The following is a 13,393-nucleotide window of genomic DNA, read 5'->3' as shown; positions in this document are numbered from 1 at the left end:
ATACTGTTCATATCAATTTCATTTATTATTAGAATACTGCACAATTTAGGATACTCCTGGTGAGAGGGCTCAGTAAACTATGTGGAGATTATTTTAATATCAATTTTTTCTTTAGATCCATTCTTTATTATTATGAGTTAGTTATAATCCTAATTACTTTCCTCAGTTTTTTGTTGAATTTACCTAATTATTATGAAAATAAGGGAGAAAAATTTTTTTATTTCTCCAGCTTATTTGAATACTCTCCATTGTTGAAGTCAAGAAACAATCCACATATCTGTATTCAATAAAACTGTTAATGTGCGTATTGTACATAAACTTGTAATTGTACTTACTAAAAACTAAGAATAAAATATACACTGAAACCAAAGTTTCTTTATGTTCACTACTATATAACCTTTCATTCACTACATAATGATTCAAATGATGCACTATTTATTTACTAAATTGCATGTTAATATTCAATTCGTGAAATCTGATAAAAAAATATTATGTCATTTATATAAAATTTATTTATTGTAAAATTTAACTACAGTTTTATTTTAGTTTAACTAGATTGTACTTAAATTCAGCACCATTTAACACCATTGAACATCTACAATTGTCACTAAACTTTACTTAAGTTTAACCAAAATTTAATTTAGATTTCGAATATAACTAAATTGTATTTACTTTTTGAAATAGAATTTTGTTGGAACTTATTTACTTAGTATGTCGAAAGTTTCTCTTTTAAAAGAAACCAGACGAGAAATTAATTTAATTAAAATTTATTTCATTTTTTAATTCACGTCAATTTTATTTAAATTTTTTACTTAGCTAAATTTTATTTCAATTTTTAAGTCAACTAAATTTTGTTGAAATTTGGAATTTAACTAAATTTTATTTAATTTTAACATTTATCTCAATTTCATTTAAATTTTAACTTTAGTTTCAAAAAATAATTTTTGAAATTTCACTAAAATTCTAAATTTCTAACATTCCAAATCAACTGTAAAAGAAATTAATTTATTTTTAAAAAATAAATAAATAAATAGGATATGTTTAGGCTCTCGTTAATTTTAATATAATTAGGCAATTCAGTGTTTACAATATTGTTGGCATACACAGCCAGCCGACCGACTCACCTATAGCAAAGATTGCTATAGTGATGGCGAAGGCGAACGCGAGAAACAGAAAATCACATTCGGTTTGGAATTCAACAACTTTCAGTGTGCGCCCCGGACCCCACCCCTCTCATTGACGTGTCGAAGGACGCGGTTGCCACAGAAACGACGAAAAGTTGAAGAGGGCAGCACCTCAATATGATCAAAAATGTGGTTAGATATATATTTCGGCCGTCCCCACCACTGACCCATGCCGTATCTAGGGCCTAACATCTTTGCTCTAACCTGTTCATAGTGACGGGCTAGTATACCAGAGCGAAGCATGCCTCGTTCGGCGTGAATACGCGCAACTATGTTAAAGCGAGGTAGAGACAGATTATCCCTCTTAACCCTTGTTAGGTTTGAGCGCTTGATAACATCGCTATGTGTTAGAGCCAGCCTATGTGTTTTCTGCCAGCACCCCTCTCACCCTTAACCCAATCAAAGTTTACTATACAGGATTGGTCAGGGTGACCAGATGACTGTGTAAGAAAAGCAGGACACCCCACTCCTTACCACCTCCCACCATTAATTCTTTTCCGCCCCTAGCCCAATTTGGCGCGTTATTTGAAAATTAAAAGTGATTATCCTGTGATTATAACCTGTGAATAATAAATATAGAAAATGAAACTCACAGCGACAGATTATTATTTACGAGACTTAGAAACTCATAATAAAACTTAAAAAATTTAATTAAACATGACCTTGCAATGGTACCTACGTTAGATTTGTACAGTGACAGGGACATAGGAACACTTTCCCCTTTGTAGTCATTGGAATAGTAAAGTGAAGAACGGGAACGGGAAACAAAAACCGAATATAGAGCAGGTTAAGGCTTTTTATATGATCAGTAGTAGGACTCCGGGCCGTTTCGCAGTCGAAAATCTAACAGACTTCTTTTTCCATCGACGAACGTTAAAAAAGAGTTCTATTCGTTTTTCAGCTTTCGACACGGTCTCGGACTCCCATTGCAGTTTCAGCAAGCACAATTCCTAGAGAGAAGTGCTGCGCGAACAAAAACGTAGTAAACAATGAGGTTAATCTAAGTAAATTTGTCATTAGTCAAGCGACGAATTTTATTCCTCTCGAGCTAAGGCTTTGCTGGTAGAAGTTGTGAAGAAAATTTAGGTCCGCGCAATAAAAAATGCAAATATCGAGAATATCATGAAAAAGAAGGAAACGAGACAAAAAAGAAGGACAGAAGGACAAACATCAAAAAAGAAGGACATGTCCTTCCAAAGAAGGACGTCTGGTCACCCTGGGATTGGTCAATGACAAAGTCCTTGTTACTTTTTATGACACTAAGCAAAATCCTCAAAAATTCCTTAAATAAATTCTCATGAGCCATTCTGAATGACGAACCCTTACCCCATTTTTTGAAAAAAATCGGAATTGAATTGAATGCCGACCCTGTCACTACTTGAGACTTTCCTCATTAGGTGAAGATATAATGCCTAAACAGCCTTTTCGCAATACGCGACGACCTCACCAGACCTATTATTTTCTGGTGGAATTATTTAAACTTTAATCTCAATCCCGTTAGAGTTAAATTTTGGATAAAACCTTGATCACTCATACTCTATTTTGTAATAATTCTCCCCCTAACCTGTTTGTTGTTGTTGCTCGTGGTCCTGTTGTTAATGCTGTTGCTGTTATTGTGCATGCTGTTTTTCATGATGTTGCTGCTGGTGTTGGCGTTGTTGCTAATTTTGACGTTGTTTACCTCCACCTCCAACCTGCAGAGTCACTACGCTGTCTTCATCCTCTGCTTCCTCCTCATCCTTCCTCACCTTCTCTGTCTCAGGATGATGCAATCAATATGTATGTATTTTAGTAAAACAAATCTTTTTGACAGAATAGAATAGAATAAAAAATGCGCAGGAGTAATATCTCAAAAATTTAATTCTCTTATATTTTCGAGAAAAAAGCTGCGTACGTTTTTCACGTATTTTTTAAATGTATAAAAAAAATTTTTTAATTCCATACTATTAAACAAACGGCTATTGAAAAGAAAATTCAAAGAGGAAAAGGCGTGAAGAAAGATTCAGAGAGATTGAGAAAAAAATAGTTAATGCAAAGAAGTAAAAGTACTTATATAATTTTAAAATACGCTTCTAAGAATTATTTTTTAGCAGATTCTTGTTTAAAGTATCCATATATTTTTAAAACTTTAAAAATCTGAATATATTTTAACCTTTATTACATTTACTATGTAAACTTTACACACTCTTTATAGTTTAAAAGTTAGTTTAGTGGAAACAATCTTTTTATTCATTGTGTTTTTTTCACTATATATATTTTCGCTATATATTGTTTAAATCTTTGTCAAAGCGTCCCAACTAATAAAAATTAACCAATAACTAATAAAAAACTAAAAGTAACTAATAAAAAATTTCAGGAGTATTAGGATTACTTGTTTAAATCTAGGGTGTCTGTACATATTCGATTTTTAAAAATGCTATCATATTTTTGAGAAATTAATGATTTTATCACATTTGTAATAAAATAATTCCATTAAACTTTTAATATATTTGCAACTTAATTTGGTTATTTTAAAGCACTATAAAAATTTAGATGATTTTAGACATTATAATTGCTCGCATATTGCTTATATCCTAGTCAAAGCGACACAACTAATAAAAATTTTGCGGATAAAAACTCACCATGACTTTCATCTGTAGGATTTCAAAATTCATCCCCTAACATTAATGGAACGTCGTCCCATACATTATCGTGAACTTCTGGGTCTTCTTCAAAATAATCTCCTCCCTAACGCACACACTTAACCCAACGCTGTTTCCACTTCTTGAAACAGTCCTGGTACGCTTCTTTTGTGATGGCTTTAAGCTCCTTCGTCGCATTTGCCTTAACCTCCGAAATCGTCTCAAATTTTCTTCCTTGAGGGTTTTTTTTTTAGTTTTGGGAACAAGAAAAAGTCACAAGGAGCAAAGTCAGGAGAGTATGAGGCGTTGTCGTGATGGAAAAACCAGTTGTCACTTCTCCACAGTTCTGGCTTTTTGTGTCGAACGGCGTCCCTCAGACGTTTCAGTACTTCAATGCAAGTAATCTGGTTGACTGTAGAGCCTTGAGGGAGGTACTCGTGGTGAAAAACTCCCTTAGCATAAAAAAACTGTCAGCATAACCTTGACATTCGACCGAACTTGGCGAGCTTTTTTGCGTCTTGGGGACGTTTGACCCACCCATTGGGATGATTGGACCTTCGATTCAATGTCATAACCATAAACCCATGATTTATCACCGGTTATAATTCGTGACAAAAAGTTCTCATCTTCATCTGAACGATCAAGCAGTTCCTGGCAAACCCGGACGCGATTGGCTTTTTGGTCGTCGGTCATCAGGCGTGGCACAAATTTCGCAGTGACGCGGTGCATCTTCAACTTTTCGGTCAAAATATCGTAACAAGATCCAGCTAATATCCTACACTCTTCGGCAAGCACCCTAATGGTTAGACGTCAATTTTCGCGCACCGCGGTGTTGATTTTGTCAACGTGTGGGTCGTCAGTTGACGTTGAAGGACGCCCAGGACGCTCTTCATCTTCAATCGATTGTCGGCCACCCTTGAAACGTTCATGCCACTTGAAGCATGCAGTACGCTTCATGGCAACATCACCGTAGGCCGTGTTGAGCATGGAAAATGTTTCAGTTGCAAATTTTCCGAGTTTCACACAAAATTTCACAGAAATTCGTTTCTCTTTCAGGCTGTCCATTTTACGATCCGACAAACAAAAAAAAGCAATCTGTACTTAAAACCGTGTAGCTTATCAATAAATGAAGATGTCTGCGACTGAAATAACGCGTTTTAAACAGCTGATCTGTACGAACTTAGCGACACCAAGCGGATTCTCCTGAAACCAACTCGAGCCGCGAAATTCAAACAGTCCGCGTATTTTTTGAACAGACCTCGTATAACGTTCCATAAACACACAATGTTCCAGAAACGTTTCACAGACGTATATCGAACATAAAACGGTTTTAAAACATTTTAAAAACACGTTTCTTGGACGTACAAGTCAAAAGACGTCCTTTGAACGTTTTAAAAACTATCCTAAGTCATACCAAATAATGTTCTAAAAACATTTTATATTCGAAACACGTCTTTAAAACGTCTCTGGAACGCCTGTGCCCGCTGGTTAGTCTGTTTTTGGTGCTTAGACTCGTCTTCATCATAATCCTCGTCTACAGCATCGTTGTTATGATCGTCGTCATTATCGTATCCTTCGTTCTCATCTCGAGACACCTCTTCCTCGTATAGCATCATTTCCTCTGGCACCTTATGCATGTGAACGCTCTCTATGTCACCATCGTCATTACTGAGGTCAGGAGAGTAGTCCTGATGAGTTGGTCCAGGCGGGACCTCATTTTGTGGATACTTATAGTGCATATGCGCACTATATATTAATAGAAAGCACTTACCAATATTTTGGTAGATCATAGTCGCGACTTGACTGGATCGTTGTATATAATGGCTATTGCGAAGTGGACACAACATTTTAGAATGTAATTGGAACGTCCTAAAAACGTTTCTTGAACGTACAAGTCAAAAGACGTCCTTTGAACGTTTTAAAAAAGCTCCTGAGTCAGGCCAAAAAATGTTCTAAAAACGTTCTATGTTTGAAATACGTCTTTAAAACGTGTCTGGAGCATTGTATGTTTATGAAACGTTATATGGACTCAATATATATATTTTCCAAAGGATATACGAACGAAAGAAAGAAAACTTGTCGAACATCCGGGGTTTTCCGAGATCCTCGTATCAATAAAATGTTGACAAATCAAAAAATTTGGTGAGGAAATGATTATTGTCATGATAATTATGAATTTTGCGAAAGATAGAAATCAGCGGATAGCAGACGACAGCATTTGAACGGTGAGAATCGTTTGCAAATTTATTTTTTTACTGACAACTCTGGCATAATAGAAGAATTCTCGAGATTAAAAAATTTCTCTTGATTTCAAAGATTCAAAAATTCAAATTTTTCGTGAAAATAATCCTTTCCTCCACAAATTTTTTGTTTTTCAACATTTTATTGAGTTCGTTTGCAAATCCTTCGGGAAAAATATATGTTGAGTAAGTACCGTAACTACGAGAAAAATAATTCAAAGTCGGATTTAACCAACACCCTTAATGCAGTGCTAGAAGCTACCAGTTGAGATATCCGAACTATCTTTTCTACATTACACATAAGCAGAATATTTTGCAAATGCCAATTACACTCATCCGTCGTCAAGCGACCACTAATTTTAATGAGAGCACGAATAACTTTCTCAACATAAACTATTTTCACTAAAGAGATTTTTTAAAGTTTGTAAAAATAGTGTAGCTCAAGAAGTTTGAATCAAAACTGAGATGAGAGGACTATGTAAGAAGTACATGTACTATAGACCTGTTGAAATTCATGCAGCGACATCCTTCACAGGATTCAGTTCATTAACCTGTACGACCATAATAAATAGAATGCTTTAGTTTACACTTTCGTATTTAGCTAAATATTCACAGCAGGTGCTTTCGCTCTTCACAAAAGAAAACCTCAAATAAAATTCGACTGAACAGCACTTTTTTCTGAGTGACCCTATTAAGATCATAAAACCGATGTATTGTCACGTGTTTAACAAAAGATCGTTACTCGTTTTCAATGATAATTGACCAATTCTAACGAAAAAATTCGTATCCTGTTATTTCATCTTAAGGTGAACACCTTTTTGTAGACCTTTTTATGGTGACATTCTATTATTTTATTTTCCGAAAAAATTTATCAGAATGGTTTTTTGATTTAAATAGCCGTAAGGTGGTTAAAACTGAAGTCTTACATCATGCCATTGAGTTTGTTAGAAATCTTTTTTAGAATTGTCCACTGATCTTTTTGATAACTATCAACGTAATTTATTACTTTCCATCACAATGATAGACATGTGTTCTTTTGTCTGATTTTCATGATACGTTGATTATTTTGTATGATTTCTATGAAAAGCCTGATCTTTTGTGTAATTTCAAGAAAATACAGTATTATATACTTTCTTCACATGTAAGACATACCGTTTATTCCCACGCTCGTCTTATATGTTTCTCCCCACCAGCCAATATCACTCTCACTCCCAAAAAATTTTACATACATAATGCGAGGTAACGATTCTATTCGAGTCAGTTGTGTTTTTATATCTGAACGAGCCACTACATCGCTAGTTAACATCAATTCAGTAGAGACAGATTCGCCGCAGGTTTTTGATTTTTCAAAGTCCACGGCCACTCAAACTATCGAGGCTTAGTCTGACACCAAAGCTAATAAAACTCTTTTTAAAACACTGAAAATAAAAAGGATCAAACCCAAATCATCGCCTCTAGAACAAACAATAAGTAAAGCTGCTCTTAAACGATCAGTCATGATGTCTACAAATTTCACGAAGAGAACCACACAACAAATGATTCTAACAACTGTTTACGGACTTAATCATTTGTTTTCCAAGATGATTCTAGTTGGACTAGATGTTCAATCACATGAAAAATTTCAACCAGTTATTAAAATTATGAATAGTTCAGGTAGTGGAATCACCTTCGACTCGGAAACTTGGGCTAAACTTCAACAACACTTGAATTAAATAGAATCATACTTCTGATTCGGGAATTTACTTTTAGAACGGCTTAAAAATGTCCTAAGTCAATCCAAATAACGTTCCATAAGCATACAATGTTCCAGAGACGTTTTAAAGACGTATTTCAAACATAAAACGTTTTGAGAACCTTATTTGGCCTGACTTAGGACAGTTTTTAATATGTTTAAAGGACGTTTTTGGACTTGTACGTCCAAGAAACGTTTTTAGGGCGTTCTAATTACGTTCTAAGATGTAGTGCCCACTTGGAACACAACGTCGAAATTAACAATGAAAAACAGCAGCTGGCTGATGTTGAGGTAAAAAAGAAAAAGGTATATAGCCGTAACACAATTATTCAGAAGTCTAGTTTCTGAGAGATTACCCAGTGGGCGCAACATTTTAGAACGAAATTGGAATGTCCTAAAAACGTTTCTTGGACGCACAAGTTAAAAGACGTGCTTTGAAAGTTTTAAAAACTGTCTTAAGTCAGACCAAATAATGTTCTAAAAATTTTTATGTTCGAAATACGTCTTTAAAACGTCTCTGGAACATTGTCTGTTTATGGAACGTTATATGGACTGACTTATAACATTTTTAAGCAGTTCTAAAGATGTTCTTTAACGCTTGTGCGCACTGGGTATTGAAAAACGTAGAAGCTTGTAAAGATTTTTTAATCGAAACAATTGTTAAGTAATTAGTCTCGGAAATTATCAAATCGCCGAATGAAGAATTAATCAGGTTGATAATTAAGTTTAAATATGTATACTTCAAAAATCGGGTGCATAAAAAACTTGAAAAACAATTCGCCGAATGATATTTTGAAATCATTTTCATGAAAGTAACAGCAATCTTAATTTCATACATTGCTGGCTAGGTTGAACTTGTTTGTTTTAACATGTACTTATTCAAATGTATATTTTTCTTGTGAAAAATTATTTAAGACTGATGTGGGATTATAATTAAAAACCATGTGTATATTTATTACCTGTTACTTCGAATGGCTTAAAATAATGTTAAGTTTCAATTCATAAATTAAATATTAAACCTACCTTTAAAATACCATAGCTTTATCATTATTTTAATACTCCTTTTCCAACCTTGATAGAAAATAAGATTAGGATCATTAATTTGCTTCGTAATTAGGTCTCTCCTTTTCCACATCGTCCTCTACTATTAAACTAACAGGAAGGGGGTAGGGGCACTCTCCCTTTTTCGGGGGCTGAGCATCTTCATTCATGAAACATTGCTGATTCGTACAGGGAGGAGCGGAACCCCTCCCCTTTTCCAGCTTTGACAAATTTATTCGGTGTGAAGGGACAGGGCCCCTCCTTTTTCCAGCTGGAAATCATCCGAATCAACCGAAAAGTTATTTCTTAATACATTAAAACTTTACCAAACCTTTAACCTCTCAAAATACTTATCTAAACATTACAACAATAGTTATCCTTTACAATTTTATTTTAATTGAAAAATAATTGTAAAATAAATTTAACAAAATGTATTTAATGAAGAAATATCTCATGATTTTACAATGACAAAATAATTCTGAAAATAGCTTTTTGTAAAGTATCTTAATAAGTAATGAACATACCCAGTGGGAGCAAGCGTCAAAGAACATCTTTAGAACAGCTAAAAATGTCCTAAACCAGTTCCTAGTGGGCACAACATTTTAGAACGTAATTGGAAACGTCCTGAAAAAGTTTCTTGGACGTATTTTATTTATTTTTTACGATTGTAATTTATAACTTATAAAATTGAATAATTGTAGCTTAAACATGAAAAAGCATAATAATTTTTAATTTATAGAGCTTCTATCATATATATTAAACTATTTAAATCTCTGACCATTTTTAAGGTTTTTAAAACTCTTGTGAAAACTTTTTTTAAACCATTTTGATTGTGATTTCTTGATAAAAGAATAAGTGCTATTTAGTCTCCAGAACAGCAATTTCAAAAATATTTAAAACCTTAATGGTTGAGATATCTTAAATTTGTAGTCTTCAGCATATTGAATCATTTCAAATTTAAAGCTATTTTAATATTTCAAAATTTTTGAATTGAGAGTGGTCGATAATTTTAGATTGAAACATTTAAAATTATTTAGTTACAAATTAAAATCATATGGAATTGCAGGATTAGAAATGATCCAGTGGGCACAAACGTTAAAGAACTTCATTAAAACGGCTAAAAACATCCAGTCTTTCCAAATAACGTTCGATAAACATACAATGTTCCAGAGACGTTTTAAAGACGTATTTCGAGCATGAAAAGTTTTTAGAGCATTCTTTGGTCTGACTTAGGACAGTTTTTAAAATGTTCCAATAAAGTCTTTTGATTTGTACGTCCAAAAAACGTTTTTATGACGTTCTAATTACGTTCTAAAGTTTTTTATCCTATAGGAAACATTGCAGAATTCAATTCAATAATGATTTATGTCGAAATTTATTATTATTTTTTTTTATTAATTAAAAATTCGATTTTTCAGAACTTCTTTGTATTTTTTTTTAAATACTACATACATTTTCAAACAAAATTTTCCGTCCAGAAAAATATATTCAATTATTGTATTTTAAATAAATAAATAATACTTAATAAACAATTTTTTTAATTGTCTAAATTCAGGAACATCTCATTGTCTGGAATTTTATTTTCCATAAATTTTTCAATTCGAATTTTATATTTCGGGACTTTTATAATTTGGCAAATATTATTATTTTGCCTTTCACGAATTTTACAATGCCGGGAATTTTGTTCGGGATTTTCAGTAGCTTTTTCCGAAAAATAAAATTCCCATCACCGTAAAAATTCCGAAAATATAACATTGTCGTAATATAAAAGCCCTGAATTCAGTCTGAATTCAATCCTGCAAAGTTTGTATTATTTTAAGCTCACGTTTTTTAAAATTTATTTCAAGAGCATCCTAAGAACAGAAGTTTAAAAAAAAATTTTTTTTAATTTTTTAAACCATTTTTTGCAAAAAGAGTCCGAACAAAAATTCGAAAAATTACGGAAATAGAGTTCAATTTTTAGTTTTTTTTTCGTTATTATTTTTATGTTAAATCTCTCATAGGGTTTCAAAGATGAGATGTTGGAGAATCAGAAAAAAATACGCCATTTCAATTTCTTCCAAAAATTTGAATTATTCGGAGGGATGAAAAATGAGAAAATTCAAACATACAGAAACTCTATTTTTATTTTATGTACTTAAACATACAAAAGAATTCTTTTAAAAATTTCAAAAAGGTAAAAAGGAATAGTCTATATATATTTTTTTTAATTTTCATTGTAAAAATATTATTCTTGTGCAGACGCACAGTCAGTGCAGCGACCCGACCGATGATCGTCACACATCGCACGTTGACAAGAAGCGCAGGAGACCCGAGTTTTTCGGTCAACAACTCCTCTTCATCCTTATCTTTTTCCATCAATGAATTATGAATGACGCCGTGACTTGTCAAGCTATATCCAACCATTGCTACATTTCTCTAGAATTCACTGTAAAAAATAACTTTTATTTCAGAGCGCATTTCAGGTATTGAATGATATTGCAAAAAACATTCTGGTGTGGTACTGAAATGAGATCAACAAAGAGAACCCAGCTGTGGGTCTTCGATACTGATTCAAAATCAAAAATTGAAGGAAGCTCTCTATCTACCTTCACACGTTAGAAAAAGAGGTCCGGTCGATTTTGGAGTTTTGATACATAAAATCTGAGTCCCATTGCAAATTCATTTGCTTTACATTAAAAAAAAAACAACAGGAAGTTCTCCTATTCAAAAATAGGACACGTAATTAACTAGATCGTAAAAAAATTAATCTCTAGTTGTTACAGTATGGATATTTTCTAAGCACTGAAGGAATTTTTCTTGTCCATAAAAGTATACGACATGCTACAAATTAGCCTTATAGACCACTTTTACACAGAAATATAGCATGCTATTTTAAGAATAATATTTAATAAAAAATTTGCCTTACACATAATTTTACACAAAAATAAACCAGAAATAATTGAAAAAAAAATTTCACTTACCGTACGAAAAAGTTACACTGCGTTCACAATGGGGTCCAATGGCCCCCACTTACGTTTCGCGTCTACCTTGTTTCGCACTTGAGGGCTAAGTGACAACGCTAACCTACGTGCCTGTCCTCCGATACCTAAAACGAATTTACGTTGGGTCGAAACATCTGTATCGACTTTTTCCTAGAAGGGACATTAAAATGAAAATGCGCTGGGTCCAATGGCCCCCAGTGTGGACTTGTAGGGTTGAAACAATAATTTAAAAAATTATACATTAAAAAAAGTTTCTATACTAAAAATATTTTATTACTGTATTTTTAATAAATAAATAATATTGACCACAAAACTGTATTCTCAATTTCTGCAATTCGGAAATTTTCTAGTTTGTATATTTTATAATTGGACAGCATTTAGCCTGGAATTTTATTATTCGGGAATTTTCAAATTCAATAATTTTGCAAACAGCCAGAATTTCTTTATGCTAAAATTTTTAAATTCGAGATTTTCAGATTTTGGCATTTTATAATTTCGGGAAGTTTACAGTTTACATTTTTTTAAATCTGGAAGATTTTGAGACAATTTTTTTACAGATTTGACAAACATTTTACGAAAAATGGGAACCATTTTAAAATGCATTTAAAAGTTAAGAAAAAATTTAAAAATAATATATATATATATATGTGTGTGTGTAATTTGTATTTTAAATTTTATGCCATATAACGTACGTAAATATTTCGTGTAAGCTGTATCAATTATAATAGTTTAAAGTTTATTTTAAAGTATATTTTATGGAGCATGCTATTTTTTATGAATGTGCCAGTGAAATTTTTTTCGTCAAATTTTGTTTTCCAATGCGGAAAGTAAGCTGGTTTGGAACTCCCGTCTTAACATCTAAAAACCGAAAGAACAAGATCGAGCTAGAAATTTTCCCTTACCATACCTGCCCATTCGGTTTGTTTTTAAAAGACTAAAATAAATAACAGCAAAATCAACTTTTAAATTGTTGAAATTCGGATTCTACGTTAAGATTTTCATTAGAAACTAACGGAGTAATCCCAATACTTTTTCTTGGAGCGTTAAAAACTTAAAAAAATAAAATATGTCATTTACATGGGCCGAAGACGCCTTCAAGTGCATCTTCTTTTATTAGCAGTTAATGAGCGTTCCGTTGGTAACTTTAGGAATTTATTCTAGATGCTAGCGACACGCAGTGGAAACCTTATGCAACAATTTAACGTAGAATCCGAATTTCAACAGTTTAGAAGTTGATGTTGCTGTTTTTTTTTAGTTTATTAAAAAGGAACCGAATAGGATCTTTACGGGTACTTTGTAGAGGCTCCAGTCGGTTCCTTCGGACGGCCAGGGGCCACAAAACGGAGGGTGCATGATTACCACTGTCAATTTGTGTGTAAACTGAAAATGCACGACTCAAAATTTCCGTTTTCTTAGATTTTCTGCTGCATGATGATTGCCGATGTGAAAGGTTCGGGAAATTTCGGTGGTCTTCTATTTATATCTCGATCCCCATTTGAAAGAAATTGGCAATTTTAATGAATCGCGTGATTCTTAATTTCATGCATGCGTCGATTTTAATGTTATATTTTTTGAGGTATATATAATATGG

The 13,393-nt window shown here is 32.9% G+C and overlaps 1 protein-coding gene across 9 annotated transcripts in view; it reads right to left on the bottom strand.

Moving 5' to 3' along the window:
- The window catches only part of LOC117168109 (matrix metalloproteinase-14), a 518,894-nt gene that overhangs the window by 382,487 nt on the left and 123,014 nt on the right, over positions 1-13,393 (bottom strand). The gene's annotated exons all lie outside the window — the stretch shown is intronic.

This window comes from Belonocnema kinseyi, chromosome 2, assembly GCF_010883055.1.
Source record: "Belonocnema kinseyi isolate 2016_QV_RU_SX_M_011 chromosome 2, B_treatae_v1, whole genome shotgun sequence".
NCBI lineage: Eukaryota > Metazoa > Arthropoda > Insecta > Hymenoptera > Cynipidae > Belonocnema > Belonocnema kinseyi.
Note: the sequence above shows the minus strand (reverse complement) of the source record. Positions and strands in the feature narration are given on the sequence as shown.